This window comes from Protopterus annectens, chromosome 11.part0 (assembly GCF_019279795.1).
Source record: "Protopterus annectens isolate FY-2018-M chromosome 11.part0, PAN1.0, whole genome shotgun sequence".
Lineage (NCBI taxonomy): Eukaryota > Metazoa > Chordata > Ceratodontiformes > Protopteridae > Protopterus > Protopterus annectens.
Window position 1 is genome coordinate 452044394 of NC_056745.1, and position 12523 is coordinate 452056916.

The 12523-nt window shown below is 41.3% G+C and overlaps 1 protein-coding gene across 1 annotated transcript in view; it reads right to left on the minus strand.

Moving 5' to 3' along the window:
* LOC122814953 (lens epithelium-derived growth factor-like) overlaps positions 1 to 12523 on the minus strand; it is a 668706-nt gene that overhangs the window by 46520 nt on the left and 609663 nt on the right. The window lies entirely within an intron of this gene.

Below are 12523 nucleotides of genomic sequence, written 5' to 3' on the forward strand. Positions count from 1 at the left end.
ATCATCAACAATGTCTAGTACAGGAGGGATAGTTAAAGGCCTGTGTTGAGGCAGGAGTAAGAAATCCCTAAGCCTCTTTTTAGAATCAGAGTAATCCTGGCTTTCCCAGCAGAAGTGCTCCCTAAGAGTATGCAGGGTTTCACCAAAAGAGAAATTCTCTGGGGTGAAAGCAGAGGGAATAAAGTCCTCTGCATCAGAATCCTCATATGTAAATAAGCGTAAATTCTGGTCATCGGAGGAAACAGAAATTTCAGAATCCTGGTCAGAAGTATCATAAGCAAATTCAGTCCTAGGTCTCTTAGAGGGGGAAGGTTGGCATCCCCTGATTAAAGTAATAAGGTCTTCAGCCATTCTTATCATTTGTTTTTTAGGCATAGAGGCCTGACCATGCAGTCTGGGCATCGGTTTTCTAGGCATAGTTCAAGTTTTAGGCCTTGAAGAAGAAGATGGCGTTGGTTTAATATACAAGTCAGGAGACCTGAATACCCCATCGGAAGTCAGTGCCTGCAGAGCGGCTCCGGATCCATCCAACGTAGCGACATCCGCAGGTTCCATCTCGCGGCATACTGGACTCCGAATGGGTGTCAGTAGAGGCCTGCGAATTTGAAGTAGTGTGTATCAGGGGCTGCAAAAGCACCTCACTGAGTACCGGCGAACTGGCGACTGGCTTATGAGAAGCATAGTCGGCAGCTTTGGACCTAGGCGGCCTGTCTCTGTCTTTATCTTTGAGTTTTTTTCGAATTTCAGTAGTCGGATGGCTAACCGAAGACATATCTGGATAATTGAACCGAGTACCAAAATATTTAGAAGCGCAAATATACAGATAATGAATAGTTCGTTGCTTAAATAAGGTGCAAAACCGACAGCGAGGTACATCGTGGTCAGGGCCTAGGCAAGGAATACAGTACGAATAAAAATCTTTATGCGGTATTTGCTTTCCACAAGAAATACAATTATTGACTTTTACTAACATCGGTTTAGAGCAAGAAAAAGTTTCCCCAATGGGGTACTTAGCTTTAGTTGAAGACTTTGGTTCTGAAACTCGAAAACGAAAATTTCAGGAGTCGGCCGACCAGCACTTGCAAACTGCTTCTGCATCGGGCACCGCACAGCAAGAAAGACTGATGTAATGGCATCGGCTACATGCTTTATACCCCTGACTACCTGACATCATGGAAGATGAGACAGCAACCGACGCAGTACCCAAGACTTTGATAAACAGGCCGACTGAGGGCTACTGCAAGCAGATAACCCAACTTTGATGACTGCAACAGTGAAACACAAAGAACATCTTCTCTGCCACAGTCGAATCTCAACTTGCTCATTCCATCCCATGCTTCAGAGTTTGTACTGTTAATTGTTGCTTAGAACTATGTTGAAACTGTTGTCTCCCTGTTCTGAGAAACTGCTTTCCAATCTATCTGCAAATATACAGAGCTGAGTATATTTTTTGGTTTTACAGTTTGTACTGTTAATTATTGCTTAGATCTCTGTTGAAACTCTTTTCCCCACCTCCCCCTATTTTATGCCATGTCTTCAGTTGGTATAACTGTTTTTTACAGCTTGTGTGTTATCTAACTCAAGGATCACTTGCATAAAATTAGACCTGTTAGAAACAGCCTGCATTTAATTGCTGGAACCTGTGTTCTGAGAGACTGCCTTCCAATCTAGCTGCAAATATACAGAGCTGAGTATATATTTTTTGGTTTTAGAGTTTGTACTGTTAATTGTTGCTTAGATGTCTGTTGAAACTGTTTCCCCCACTTCCCCCTATTTTCTGCTGTGCTTTCAGTTGATATAACTGTTTTTTACAGCTTGTGTGTTATCTAACTCAAGGATCACTTGCATAAAATTTGACCTGTTAGTAACAGCCTGCATTTAATTGCTGGAAACTGTGTTCTGAGAGACTGCCTTCCAATTTATCTACAAATATACAGAGCTGAGTATATATATATTTTTTGGTTTTAGAGTTTGTACTGTTAATTGTTGCTTAGATCTCTGTTGAAGCTGTTGTCTCCCTGTTCTGAGAGACTGCTTTCCAATCTATCTGCAAATATACAGAGCTGAGTATATTTTTTTAGTTTTACAGTTTGCACTGTTAATTGTTGCTTAGATCTCTGTTAAAACTGTTTTCCCCACCTCCCCCTATTTTCTGCCATGTCTTCAGTTGGTATAACTGTTGTTTATAGCTTATGTGTTATCTAACTCAAAGATCACTTTCATAAAATTAGACCTGTTAGTAACAGCTTGCATTTAGTTGCTGGAACCTGTGTTCTGAGACACTGCCTTCTAATCTATCTGCAAATATACAGAGCTGAGTATATTTTTTAGGTTTTAGAGTTTGTACTGTTAATTGTTGCTTAGATCTCTGTTGAAACTGTTTTCCCCACCTCCCCATATTTTCTGCCGTGTCTTCAGTTGGTATAACTGTTTTTTACAGCTTTTGTGTTATCTAACTCAAGGATCACTTGCATAAAATTAGACCTGCAAGCAGACAATCCAAAAGGAAAAACCACTATAATGACAAAACACAGCAGAGCTTTCGGACATAATCCTTCTTCAATACTACAAACTTATAAAATTTCTTTCATCTTATATACAGGCCCAAAGTAGTCATGTGGTTAGCAGCCCAAAAATCACATGACCATAAGTATCACTCAATAAGGCAAAGTTAAAACAACACAGATAACAATGATTCTATAGTACATAACAAAAATAATTTAAATAATTTAAAATTCAGCTTGCTAATATGATTAATAATCAAAGTTACACATAAAATTCATATTATAAAATTCATATTGTAGAAACAATATACATAATTATAAATTCAATCTACTGAGCTTAACCAAAATTGGTTTAAGGCTCAGCCTACTGTTCAAACCAGGAGAACGGTCACCAGCAAACCTTAAAATCCACTCATATTCTTTAATTTCTAAGAAGTTGTTTATATCACCATCTCTTGGGGAGGGGAAAACAATGTCAATAACCCTGAATTTAAAAACATGATCTTGTCCACAATCTAACATGTGTATATAAAGCATTTGTTTGACACATCTTCTAATTTCAGACTTATGCTCTGTAATCCTCTCTTTCAACCTAGTGGTTTTGCCTACATAAAAGATTTGCATAACACACAGGTAGCCAAATACACTATATGTGTTGTGTGACAAGTAGCTGAAACATAAAATTTAAAAGTTTTCCCTGTTACTGGATGAACAAAAAGGTCACTCCCTGTGTCAAAAATATCTCCACAGCATGAACAATTGTGGCATTTACATGTACCATACTTAGAGGAAAGCGTTTTCACAATGTTGGTAGAAAAATCCTTATAACATAAGGAATTTTTTAAAGTTCTCATGTTCCTATAGGCAAATAAAGGTCTATCACCCAATAACTTTTAAATTTTATGTTTCAGCTACTTGTCACACAACACATATAGTGTATTTGGCTACCTGTGTGTTATGCAAATCTTTTTATGTAGGCAAAACCACTCGTAGGTTGAAAGAGAGGATTACAGAGCATAAGTCTGAAATTAGAAGATGTGTCGAAACAAATGCTTTATATAAGCACGTTAGATTGTGGACAAGATCATGTTTTTAAATTCAGGGTTATTGACATTGTTTTCCCCTCCCCAAGAGGTGGTGATATAAACAACTTCTTAGAAATTAAAGAATATGAGTGGATTTTAAGGTTTGCTGGTGACCGTTCTCCTGGTTTGAACAGTATGCTGAGCCTTAAACCAATTTTGGTTAAGCTCAGTAGATTGAATTTATAATTATGTGTATTGTTTCTACAATATGAATTTTATAATATGAATTTTATGTGTAACTTTGATTATTAATCATATTAGCAAGCTGAATTTTTAAATTATTTAAATTATTTTTGTTATGTACTATAGAATCATTGTTATCTGTGTTGTTTTAACTTTGCCTTATTGAGTGATACTTATGGTCATGTGATTTTTGGGCTGCTAACCACATGACTACTTTGGGCCTGTATATAAGATGAAAGAAATTTTATAAGTTTGTAGTATTGAAGAAGGATTATGTCCGAAAGCTCTGCTGTGTTTTGTCATTATAGTGGTTTTTCCTTTTGGATTGTCTGCTTGCAGTACTTTGGCACTTTTGATAAAATTAGACCTGTTAGTAACAGCCTGCATTTAATTGCTGGAACCTGTATTCCGAGAGACTGCCTTCCAATATATCTGCAAATATACATAGCTGAGTATATATATTTTTTGGTTTTAGAGTTTGTACTGTTAATTGTTGCTTAGATCTCTGCTGAAACTGTTGTTTCCCTGTTCTGAGAGACTGCTTTCCAATCTATCTGCAAATATACAGAGCTCGGTATATATTTTTTTTGTTTTTTGAGTTTGTACTGTTAATTGTTGTTTAGATCTCTGTTGAAACTGTTTTGTCCCACCCACCCTCCCTATTTTTGGTTTGTAGTTTAAATTTGATGGCTTTTGCAGTTGCCCGCCCTACTGTAGATTTGATCTGGGACGCTCCCCCGTCCAATTTCTTTACCACATTCTACCTAATAAACTCTTTCTGCACTTACTTTTAGTCCTTTTTAATTTAATTGCATTTTTTAAACTGTGTTTGGTCTAATATTGCTACATACTCAAGTGTGCTAGCTTGCACTGCATGTTAATTGTTTTTACTACTGTTTTAGGTACTTTTCTGTAAAAAAAAAAAAAAAAAAAAAAAAAAACTGTAAGCCTGTTTCCTACCTTTCCTGTAACTAGTGTTCCAGATACAGATTTTCTGTATCCAGGACTGTATGTAAGCTTCTGAGCCCCCCAAGCCTTTCTGTGTTGGAGGGAAGCCTTCTAGCTTATCAGTGGAAGTGGTAAGCACTGGGTAACCTGTCTACCACATAAGGAGTGGTTCTGGCCCAGAAATTGTAGTTATTGGCCGTTTGGGCAATCTCTTCCATCTCTCTCAACATTCTGATTTGAAAGCCTGCATTTGCACTTGTTTCTGTCCTGTAACTCATCTAGTACAGATAGAGATTCTTAATTTTAGCACTTAAATTTGCTTATTTGTGCTCAGCAGTTGTTTAGAACTTGTAAGCACTAAATAAGCTACTAATTACTATAGCACTCAACCTTCCTCATTACCTAGAGGAAAACAGTTTTTGTACTTACTTTTCTCACTTGCTTAGAGAAAAACATCTCTTGTACTCACTTTCCTCACTTATCTAGAGGAAAACAGTATTTTATTCAGGCATGTCCAAGGGTCAGCTCCCAGTGTTCTCTCCTTTCTATCTGATTAATCTGGTCATCTTGAGACAATGTAGAAATTGCCTCATGTACACAGACAACCCTCTCCTCCTACCACCCAACACTACAACCTGTGAGAGATGCACTTATCTTGTCAAACTGGAGGTAAAGCTCTCTCCAACCAAGACTGAACTTGACAGTCATGAGGAGAAGGTAAACATTTGCACCACACCACACTCATCACATAGTCTCACTAAATCTACACCACCAAAATCCACACATAGTAACACAAAAACATTTGCGGAGGCTCTCAATAATAATCTGTCTAAGCAACAGAGACCTCCAAAGCAGAAATGCAAGAAACCTCCATCCCGCAACACAACCCAAATGGCACATAGCCCATAGACTCAGTGTGCCACTCAACCACAGCCAATAAGGCAAAATAACATACCCAACACACTAGTCATAGGTGACTCTATAGTCAGGCACACTGATGTCCCACTCACCAGGCTAAACAAGGAGAAGGTTACTGTCGGCTGCCTGTCGGGTTCCAGGATCCACCACATAACCCACGCACTCAGGTCATTCCACAGCAAGTACAAATATGACTCTGGCATTGTCCATGTTGGTGTGAATGACCTGAGATGTACCTCCTTGGACTACATGAAAAGAGACATGGAAGAAACTCTCTGATCTTGTAGCCCATGCAGGTATGACCCTAGCCCTGAGTAGCATTCTGCCATTGCCCAGAATGATACCGCAGTACAAGGACAAAATGACTGACTTCAACAATTGGCTAAGATTCTGGTGTCATTCTAAGGGGATCCAGTATCTGTCTGCTTGTGATGACATAGTCGACAGACCATGATGCTTTGTCACAGATGGCCTGCACCTGTCACCCCTGGGTCTCCGGATACTGGCTAAGGCTCTTGCTGCCCCTATAGGGCCTTTTTAGGCAAGGTTCAAATGACAAATTCACCACTGTAACAGGAACAGGCAAGCAAAATTGAGGGTAATGCTACTCAATGCTAGAAGTCTAAATCTCAAAATGCACTCACTCGAGGCACTCCTTAAAATGGAGAACATCGGTATCTGTGCAGTGACTGAGACCTGGTTCAAGGTTCCAGAGAGCACCCCTGCATTACTACTAGGCTATAACTCATACCACACTTTTTGGCCATGTAACCTGGACCGAAACACCAAAGTCGGAGGTGTGTCTATATTCATTAAGGATATTCACACCTCCAGGCTAGTTGCTCAGCATAATGCATCTGAGGTTATCCAAGTGCAACTAACTCTGGGCAAAACTGCAATCCAAATTGTAGCTTGCTACAGATCCCTCACCATGCCCCAGGATTCCCACTCCTCTTTTCTTGATGTACTGGAAAATATTAGGGTTCAACCAAACACCCTAATAATGGGCGACTTCAACTACCCCACCATTAACTGGGAAAACTACTCGTGTACCAACTCCTTAGCTCAACTTTTTCTGGAATTCATAAACTTCAATGCCCTGGATCAACTTATCCACACCCCCCACCAGGGGCAACAATATCCTAGACCTAGTCATTACCAACATGAGTGACTGGTGTTCCACACCTGAAGTCAACTCCTTGTTGGTCTGATCCAACCATAAGCTAATCATCCTTGATATCCACACCCCACCCCTACCCTCCATTAAGGAAACCACGGTAAAAAATTTTCCAAAGCCAACTTCATGCTTCTTAAGACAGAAGTGGTGAACTTCATGACTCCCATGCAGATGGACAATACAGTTACAACTGCTGAATCCTACGCAAATGCACTCTGTAAGCACTTACACGAGTGCATGGATCATGCTATCCCAAACAGAACCAAGATGCTATCCTCCAAAAAAAGGAAGCCAATCTGGTGGTCCCCTGCCATAAACAAACTGTACAACAGAAGGAAGAAACTGTTGCAAAAGACAGTAAAATCCCATGAGTGGAGGAGCTCCCTGGTCAGCCTCATTAAGAAGATGAGATCCCTTAAAAGATCCTCCAAAGCTAACTACGAAAACAAAATTGCCACCAATTCTAAGGACAACCACAAAGCATTCTATAGCTATCTCAAGAATCTCGATGGCAACACCCAGATCTGCTCTGAGTTACAGCACAACGGCATGAAAATTACAGAACCAACTGATATTGCCAACATCCTGGCAGATAGGTTCAGTGCTAACTTTACCCCCCCCTTATCCCCTAAAGGGCCCATATCTATACAGGAAGAATGCAGAGACCCTGTAATCACAACTAAGCAGGTAAAAGCTGCACTCTCTAAAGCCAAAAACACAGCATTCATGGGACTGGACAACATCCCAGGCTGTGTTTTACATGAACTTCAGAACGAACTGGCTCCCCACTTAAGCACCATGTTCAATAATAGCCTCGCATCAGGCTTTGTGCCGACTGAATGGAGCACAGCAACAGTTATCCCACTCCACAAAGGGGGAGCCGCCACTGATTCCGTGAACTATTGACCTATTAGCCTGATGAGCCTGGTCTGCAAGGCCATGGAAAGTATCTCCATGGAACTCATAAACAAAGACATTGGTAACCTCCAAACTCTGGATCCTACCCAGTACGGGTTTGTGAAAGGCAGATCATGCCTCCTGAACCTGAATGACTTCTTTGAGGCAGTCACCAAAGCCGTAGATGAGGGTAAGGTGGTTCACACAGCCTATCTTGACCTCGCCAAGGCTTTCAACACCATCCCCCATTCTGGAATTACAGTTAAATTCACTAAACTAGATATAAATCCCTACATCACAAAATGGGTTGCCAACTGGCTCACTGACAGAACCCACACTGTAAAAGTTGCAGACTCCAAATCTGACCTCAAAACAGTGACAAGTAGGGTACCACAGGGTTCCGTCCTGGGACCTCTCCTGCTTGATATCTACTTCTCTGAAGTACAGGCTAACACAGAAGGCCTCTGGCTAATGAAGTTCACAGATGACTGCAAATTAGGAGCCATAGTCAAGTTCCAAAATGATGTGGACATCCTACAGAAGGGCCTTGCTCAGACAGATGCCTGGTGTCAGAGCCATGGCCTCAAGCTCAATGCCAAAAAGTGCAGTGTCATCCCCTTTAGTAAAAACTCTGTACCCATTAACTACCACATAGGCAGCAATCTACTCAACACTGAATGTGTGACAGGAGTCCTTGAGACCCAGGTGGACAGTAGTCTCTCCTTTGATAGTCACATCACCACAGTAGTCAAGAAGTCCTTCTACGTGGCATATCTTATCATAAAAGGGTTCTCATCCAGGGAAAAAGAGGTCATTGTTCCCCTCTACTCGACACTCATTAGACCCATTATAGAGTACAACACCCCTTTTGGAATGTACTTCACAAGACATCTGCAGCAGCTGGAAAGGCCACAGAAGTACCTCAGGAAGACGATTACTGGCCTCAAACAAATGCCCTATACTGACCATCTCAAAAAACTCCAGCTTTACTCCCTAGCATATCGCCTTCTCTGAGGTGATCTCTGCCTAACATATAAACCTATGTCAAACCCAGAGCTGTTGGACATGCTACACCTAAAGAAATCCCAATCCCTCTAAGCTACATGCTCTAGGGACCTAAACCTTGTCACCACAATAAAATGGACATGCTGGAGGGATATATTCCTGTCCCAGAGACTTCCCATACTCTGGAACAGGCTACCCATCTATGTCAAGCGAAGTTCTTCATTAGCACGCTTCAAGAAAAATCTTGATGAGTGGATGGGAAATAGGAAATACACCCCAGGGATCACTTCTGTGTCTCTGCTTGACAGTGGCACAGGAAAATAACTTTCTTGGGTAGTGTAAGTCAGGGAAGCTTGTTGGCTAGGCTTACTTAGGCACTTGGGCCAATAGCCTAGCACCTACCTATGAACCTACAAGATAAGTACCCTGCAGGGGAATCTTCTTGTATTTTCACTTAGGCTTAGGTTGCTGTTGCTCATTTATAGCTGATGTCATTTAAAAAGGTGAAATGCAAATGCCGTCGGCAAATTCCACACAAGGATTCCTATGAGCTTTTTGTCTTTTCTGCCTAGGCCAATCCCATGACCATACGACCTGTAATATTTGTCAGTCGTTTGTTCCTAAAATCCTATGTAGTCATCTAGCAGCCCTCAAATTGATTGTGGAAAATCAACAGCTCAAACGTTTGGCCCTAGGTATGGAGATTGAACCCGCCGTTGAAGTGGAGCCACCTAAAAAGAAGGCCAAGGTTTCAAGGCCTTCTACTGCTGCGCCTCTGATGTCATACATTCCATCAGTTACAGGTCTAGGGGCTGAGAGACATCTGACAGAACTGGTGACTTGAACGAATACCTTGTCAGAAGCTGCCCTATAATCTCCAATTGGTACATCCACAGAGGTTACTGTGATGTCGGCCTCTGCCGATGTCGAGGGGGAAATGGGCCTGACTGGATGGCTGCCTATGGTTTCAGATCAGGGCTCCTCAACCACAAACCTGACACCTGAATCTAGGCCTACTTCATTCCACATAACTTCAAAGGCAACCCCTCTGAAGAGAAAACAGAAAACTAAACACCTGTCTACCACAGCAGAAGACCAGCCAGACAGGCAATTTTTTTCCCAGTACTTGGTTCAGGCCTTCATGGCCCTCAGGCCCACTGCCTCTCATACCCCAGCCTTGCCTACCCTTAGCCCTAGGCCAGCCTCAGCTGCTTCCATGCCCCTAACTCACACTCAGGAAAAAGATTCCTCTTCCTCCTCTTCAGATGAATCACTCGCATACACCTCTCAGCTGGCATCTCCCATGGAGTACTGTTCGCCAGACAAAGACTCCCTGGAAGTAGATTCCCCACCTGAAGATATTACCTTTGGGGACACTATCTCCAAAATGAGGGAGTACTTCAAGTGGGATGCCACTCAAATTCCTGAGGTGTAAAAGAGATATTTTGAACTCCAAAAAATGGAATCTCCCTCTCCTATTCCCCCTGTGATTCCAGCTTACCTGGATGCTTTTGCTTCAGCTTCTAAGACCCCTGAATCCCAGCCTCCAGCCACTAAAAGGCCAGATAGGTTCTACAAAGTCCCTGATGATCACAATTACCTTATTACGCCACCTATGGCAGACCCAACTATCATTGCAATGGCTCCAGTTAAGCAATCCAGGCAGATTCTCTCCTCCTCCCTTCTGCCATCACACAAAGATAGCAAAGTGATGGACAGACTGGGAAAAAGGATTTATACTTTATCCACACTGGCCTTTAGGGTCATTAATTACCAGACACACATGGTTAAATATGCCTTGGACCTTGTCTCTCAGGCAACTTCATTACTCTCTTCCTTGCCTGACTCCCCTACCAAACCCCAGGTTACCTCTAAGCTCTCCTTAGCAGCACAAGTTGCCAGACATTCAATAAAATGCAGCTATGATGCTGCTGAGGCTTCAGCTGCCTCAGCCTCTGTACTGTGCAGGTACTCCTGGCTCAGACTACAACCCCTCCCTGATGATTTCAAAAACAAGCTCTTAGACACTCCCCTGGACAATAAATTCTGCTTTGGCAAGCAGTCTGCATAACTATTCAAAAGCTTGCAGAAAAAAAGCAAGGAACTTCAGGACCTCAAACATGTAAGGGTCTCAGTGATTCCAAAATTCTATAGTCACTACCCTGCTAAATCCACCTTTGCTAGGAAAGCACCTGCTCCTTCCTCTTCCTCCTCTAAATACAGGAAAGGGTCTAGAAAAACTTCATCTCCTAGAACTGCCTCTTTCCAATCCACCCCCCAGGCAGCCCTTTCTAGACAGACTAAATAATGTGTGACTGCCTAAACCATCCCCCCTTTACTGGCCAACATCTCCAGAGCCAGGGAAGGATTTGCAAGAGTCATCCTCTGCAGTTTCCTGGAGACTGTTACCTCTTCCTCCACGCTTTCTCCTGCTTGAGCTATGGTACTCTCCCACAAATGAGCATACTGCAACATGTAAATAGAAGGACATAGATTAGTTGTGTAAAATCTTACCATAACCATAGATGTCCTTCTCTTCCATGTTGCAGTATTCATTCCCTCCCTCATACCCCACTAGAGGACCTTTTCCCTTTCTGGATGGTATCCTATTCTTTTCCTTAGACTATTGTCTGACTAGGCAGCCAGTTCTGAGGTCTGTTCATGCGGATGTCACATTTATGGCCCACGGTTTATGGCCCTGCATGTGACATCCCATGCACATGACAGCAACCAGGCTTAAGCTTTTCCATAGGAGCCGGACATTCAGGTCACCTGAGGTGGAGGATCCCACAAGTGAGAATACTGCAACACAGAAGAGAAGGACATCTATGGTTATGGTAAGATTTTACACAACTAAACTTTTTTAAAACTTGTCTGCACCAACTGAATACAATAAGTGTGATTTATACATCTTTAACCACAAAAACATAAACTCTTAATGCATCATCAATCTGTTAAACATGTATACAAAAGAAAAATGGCAGAGATGAGAGAGACAGATTTATAGCAGCTTTAATTTATGAAGGGACAAAACAAAAATGCACCTTTTTTAAAAAAGGAGAATTACTTTGCAGATACTGCTGTAACAGCATGTACTTTAGCTTTACTTAGGCCAAAGAACATCTGAAAGTCAATAATCTGTACCTACTGCAACAGATGGTTGTGATTGATAACAATACCACAGTAAACAGGCATGGTGTGTGTGAGAGTGAAATGATTGAGTGTCACCCCCCATGATAAATATTGTATACATGTTACTTACTGTTCTGTTTTCTAATTATTAGTTTATATTATTTACAGGTAAGATATCTGGTCACCACATTAGGCAACAAAAAAACTGGGTTGGGGAACTTCTTTTGTACACCTATGCTAAATAAAAATGCAAATGTGTATTTTGGTGAACACTTTTTTTTTCAGAAATTCACATTAGCAAAGCTTCTTTAACATCTGTTATTAACTAATTTAAAGTGTTATGAATTCAATTAGCTGCTTATACTTTAAAAGTTTGTTTCAGCTCTGATACTGCTGATTATACAAAACATTGATATTCTTCAATTCTGCAGAAACAGCAGTGAAGACACAACAACCCTCTAAGATTTTTATTAGTTATGCAATGTTTGTGAGTCACAGTATACTGGAAGAGTGAGAAAGATAGTACCCATCATCACAATTTTGTACTGTCATCTGTTTGCTTACTTAGCCACTGCAATGGGACATGACAAGTTAAGGAGTTGAAGTTCCTACTTTACAAATAACAGTTTAAGCAACAGAAGATCCACTTCAATGCTAAACACTCTCTTTCTATT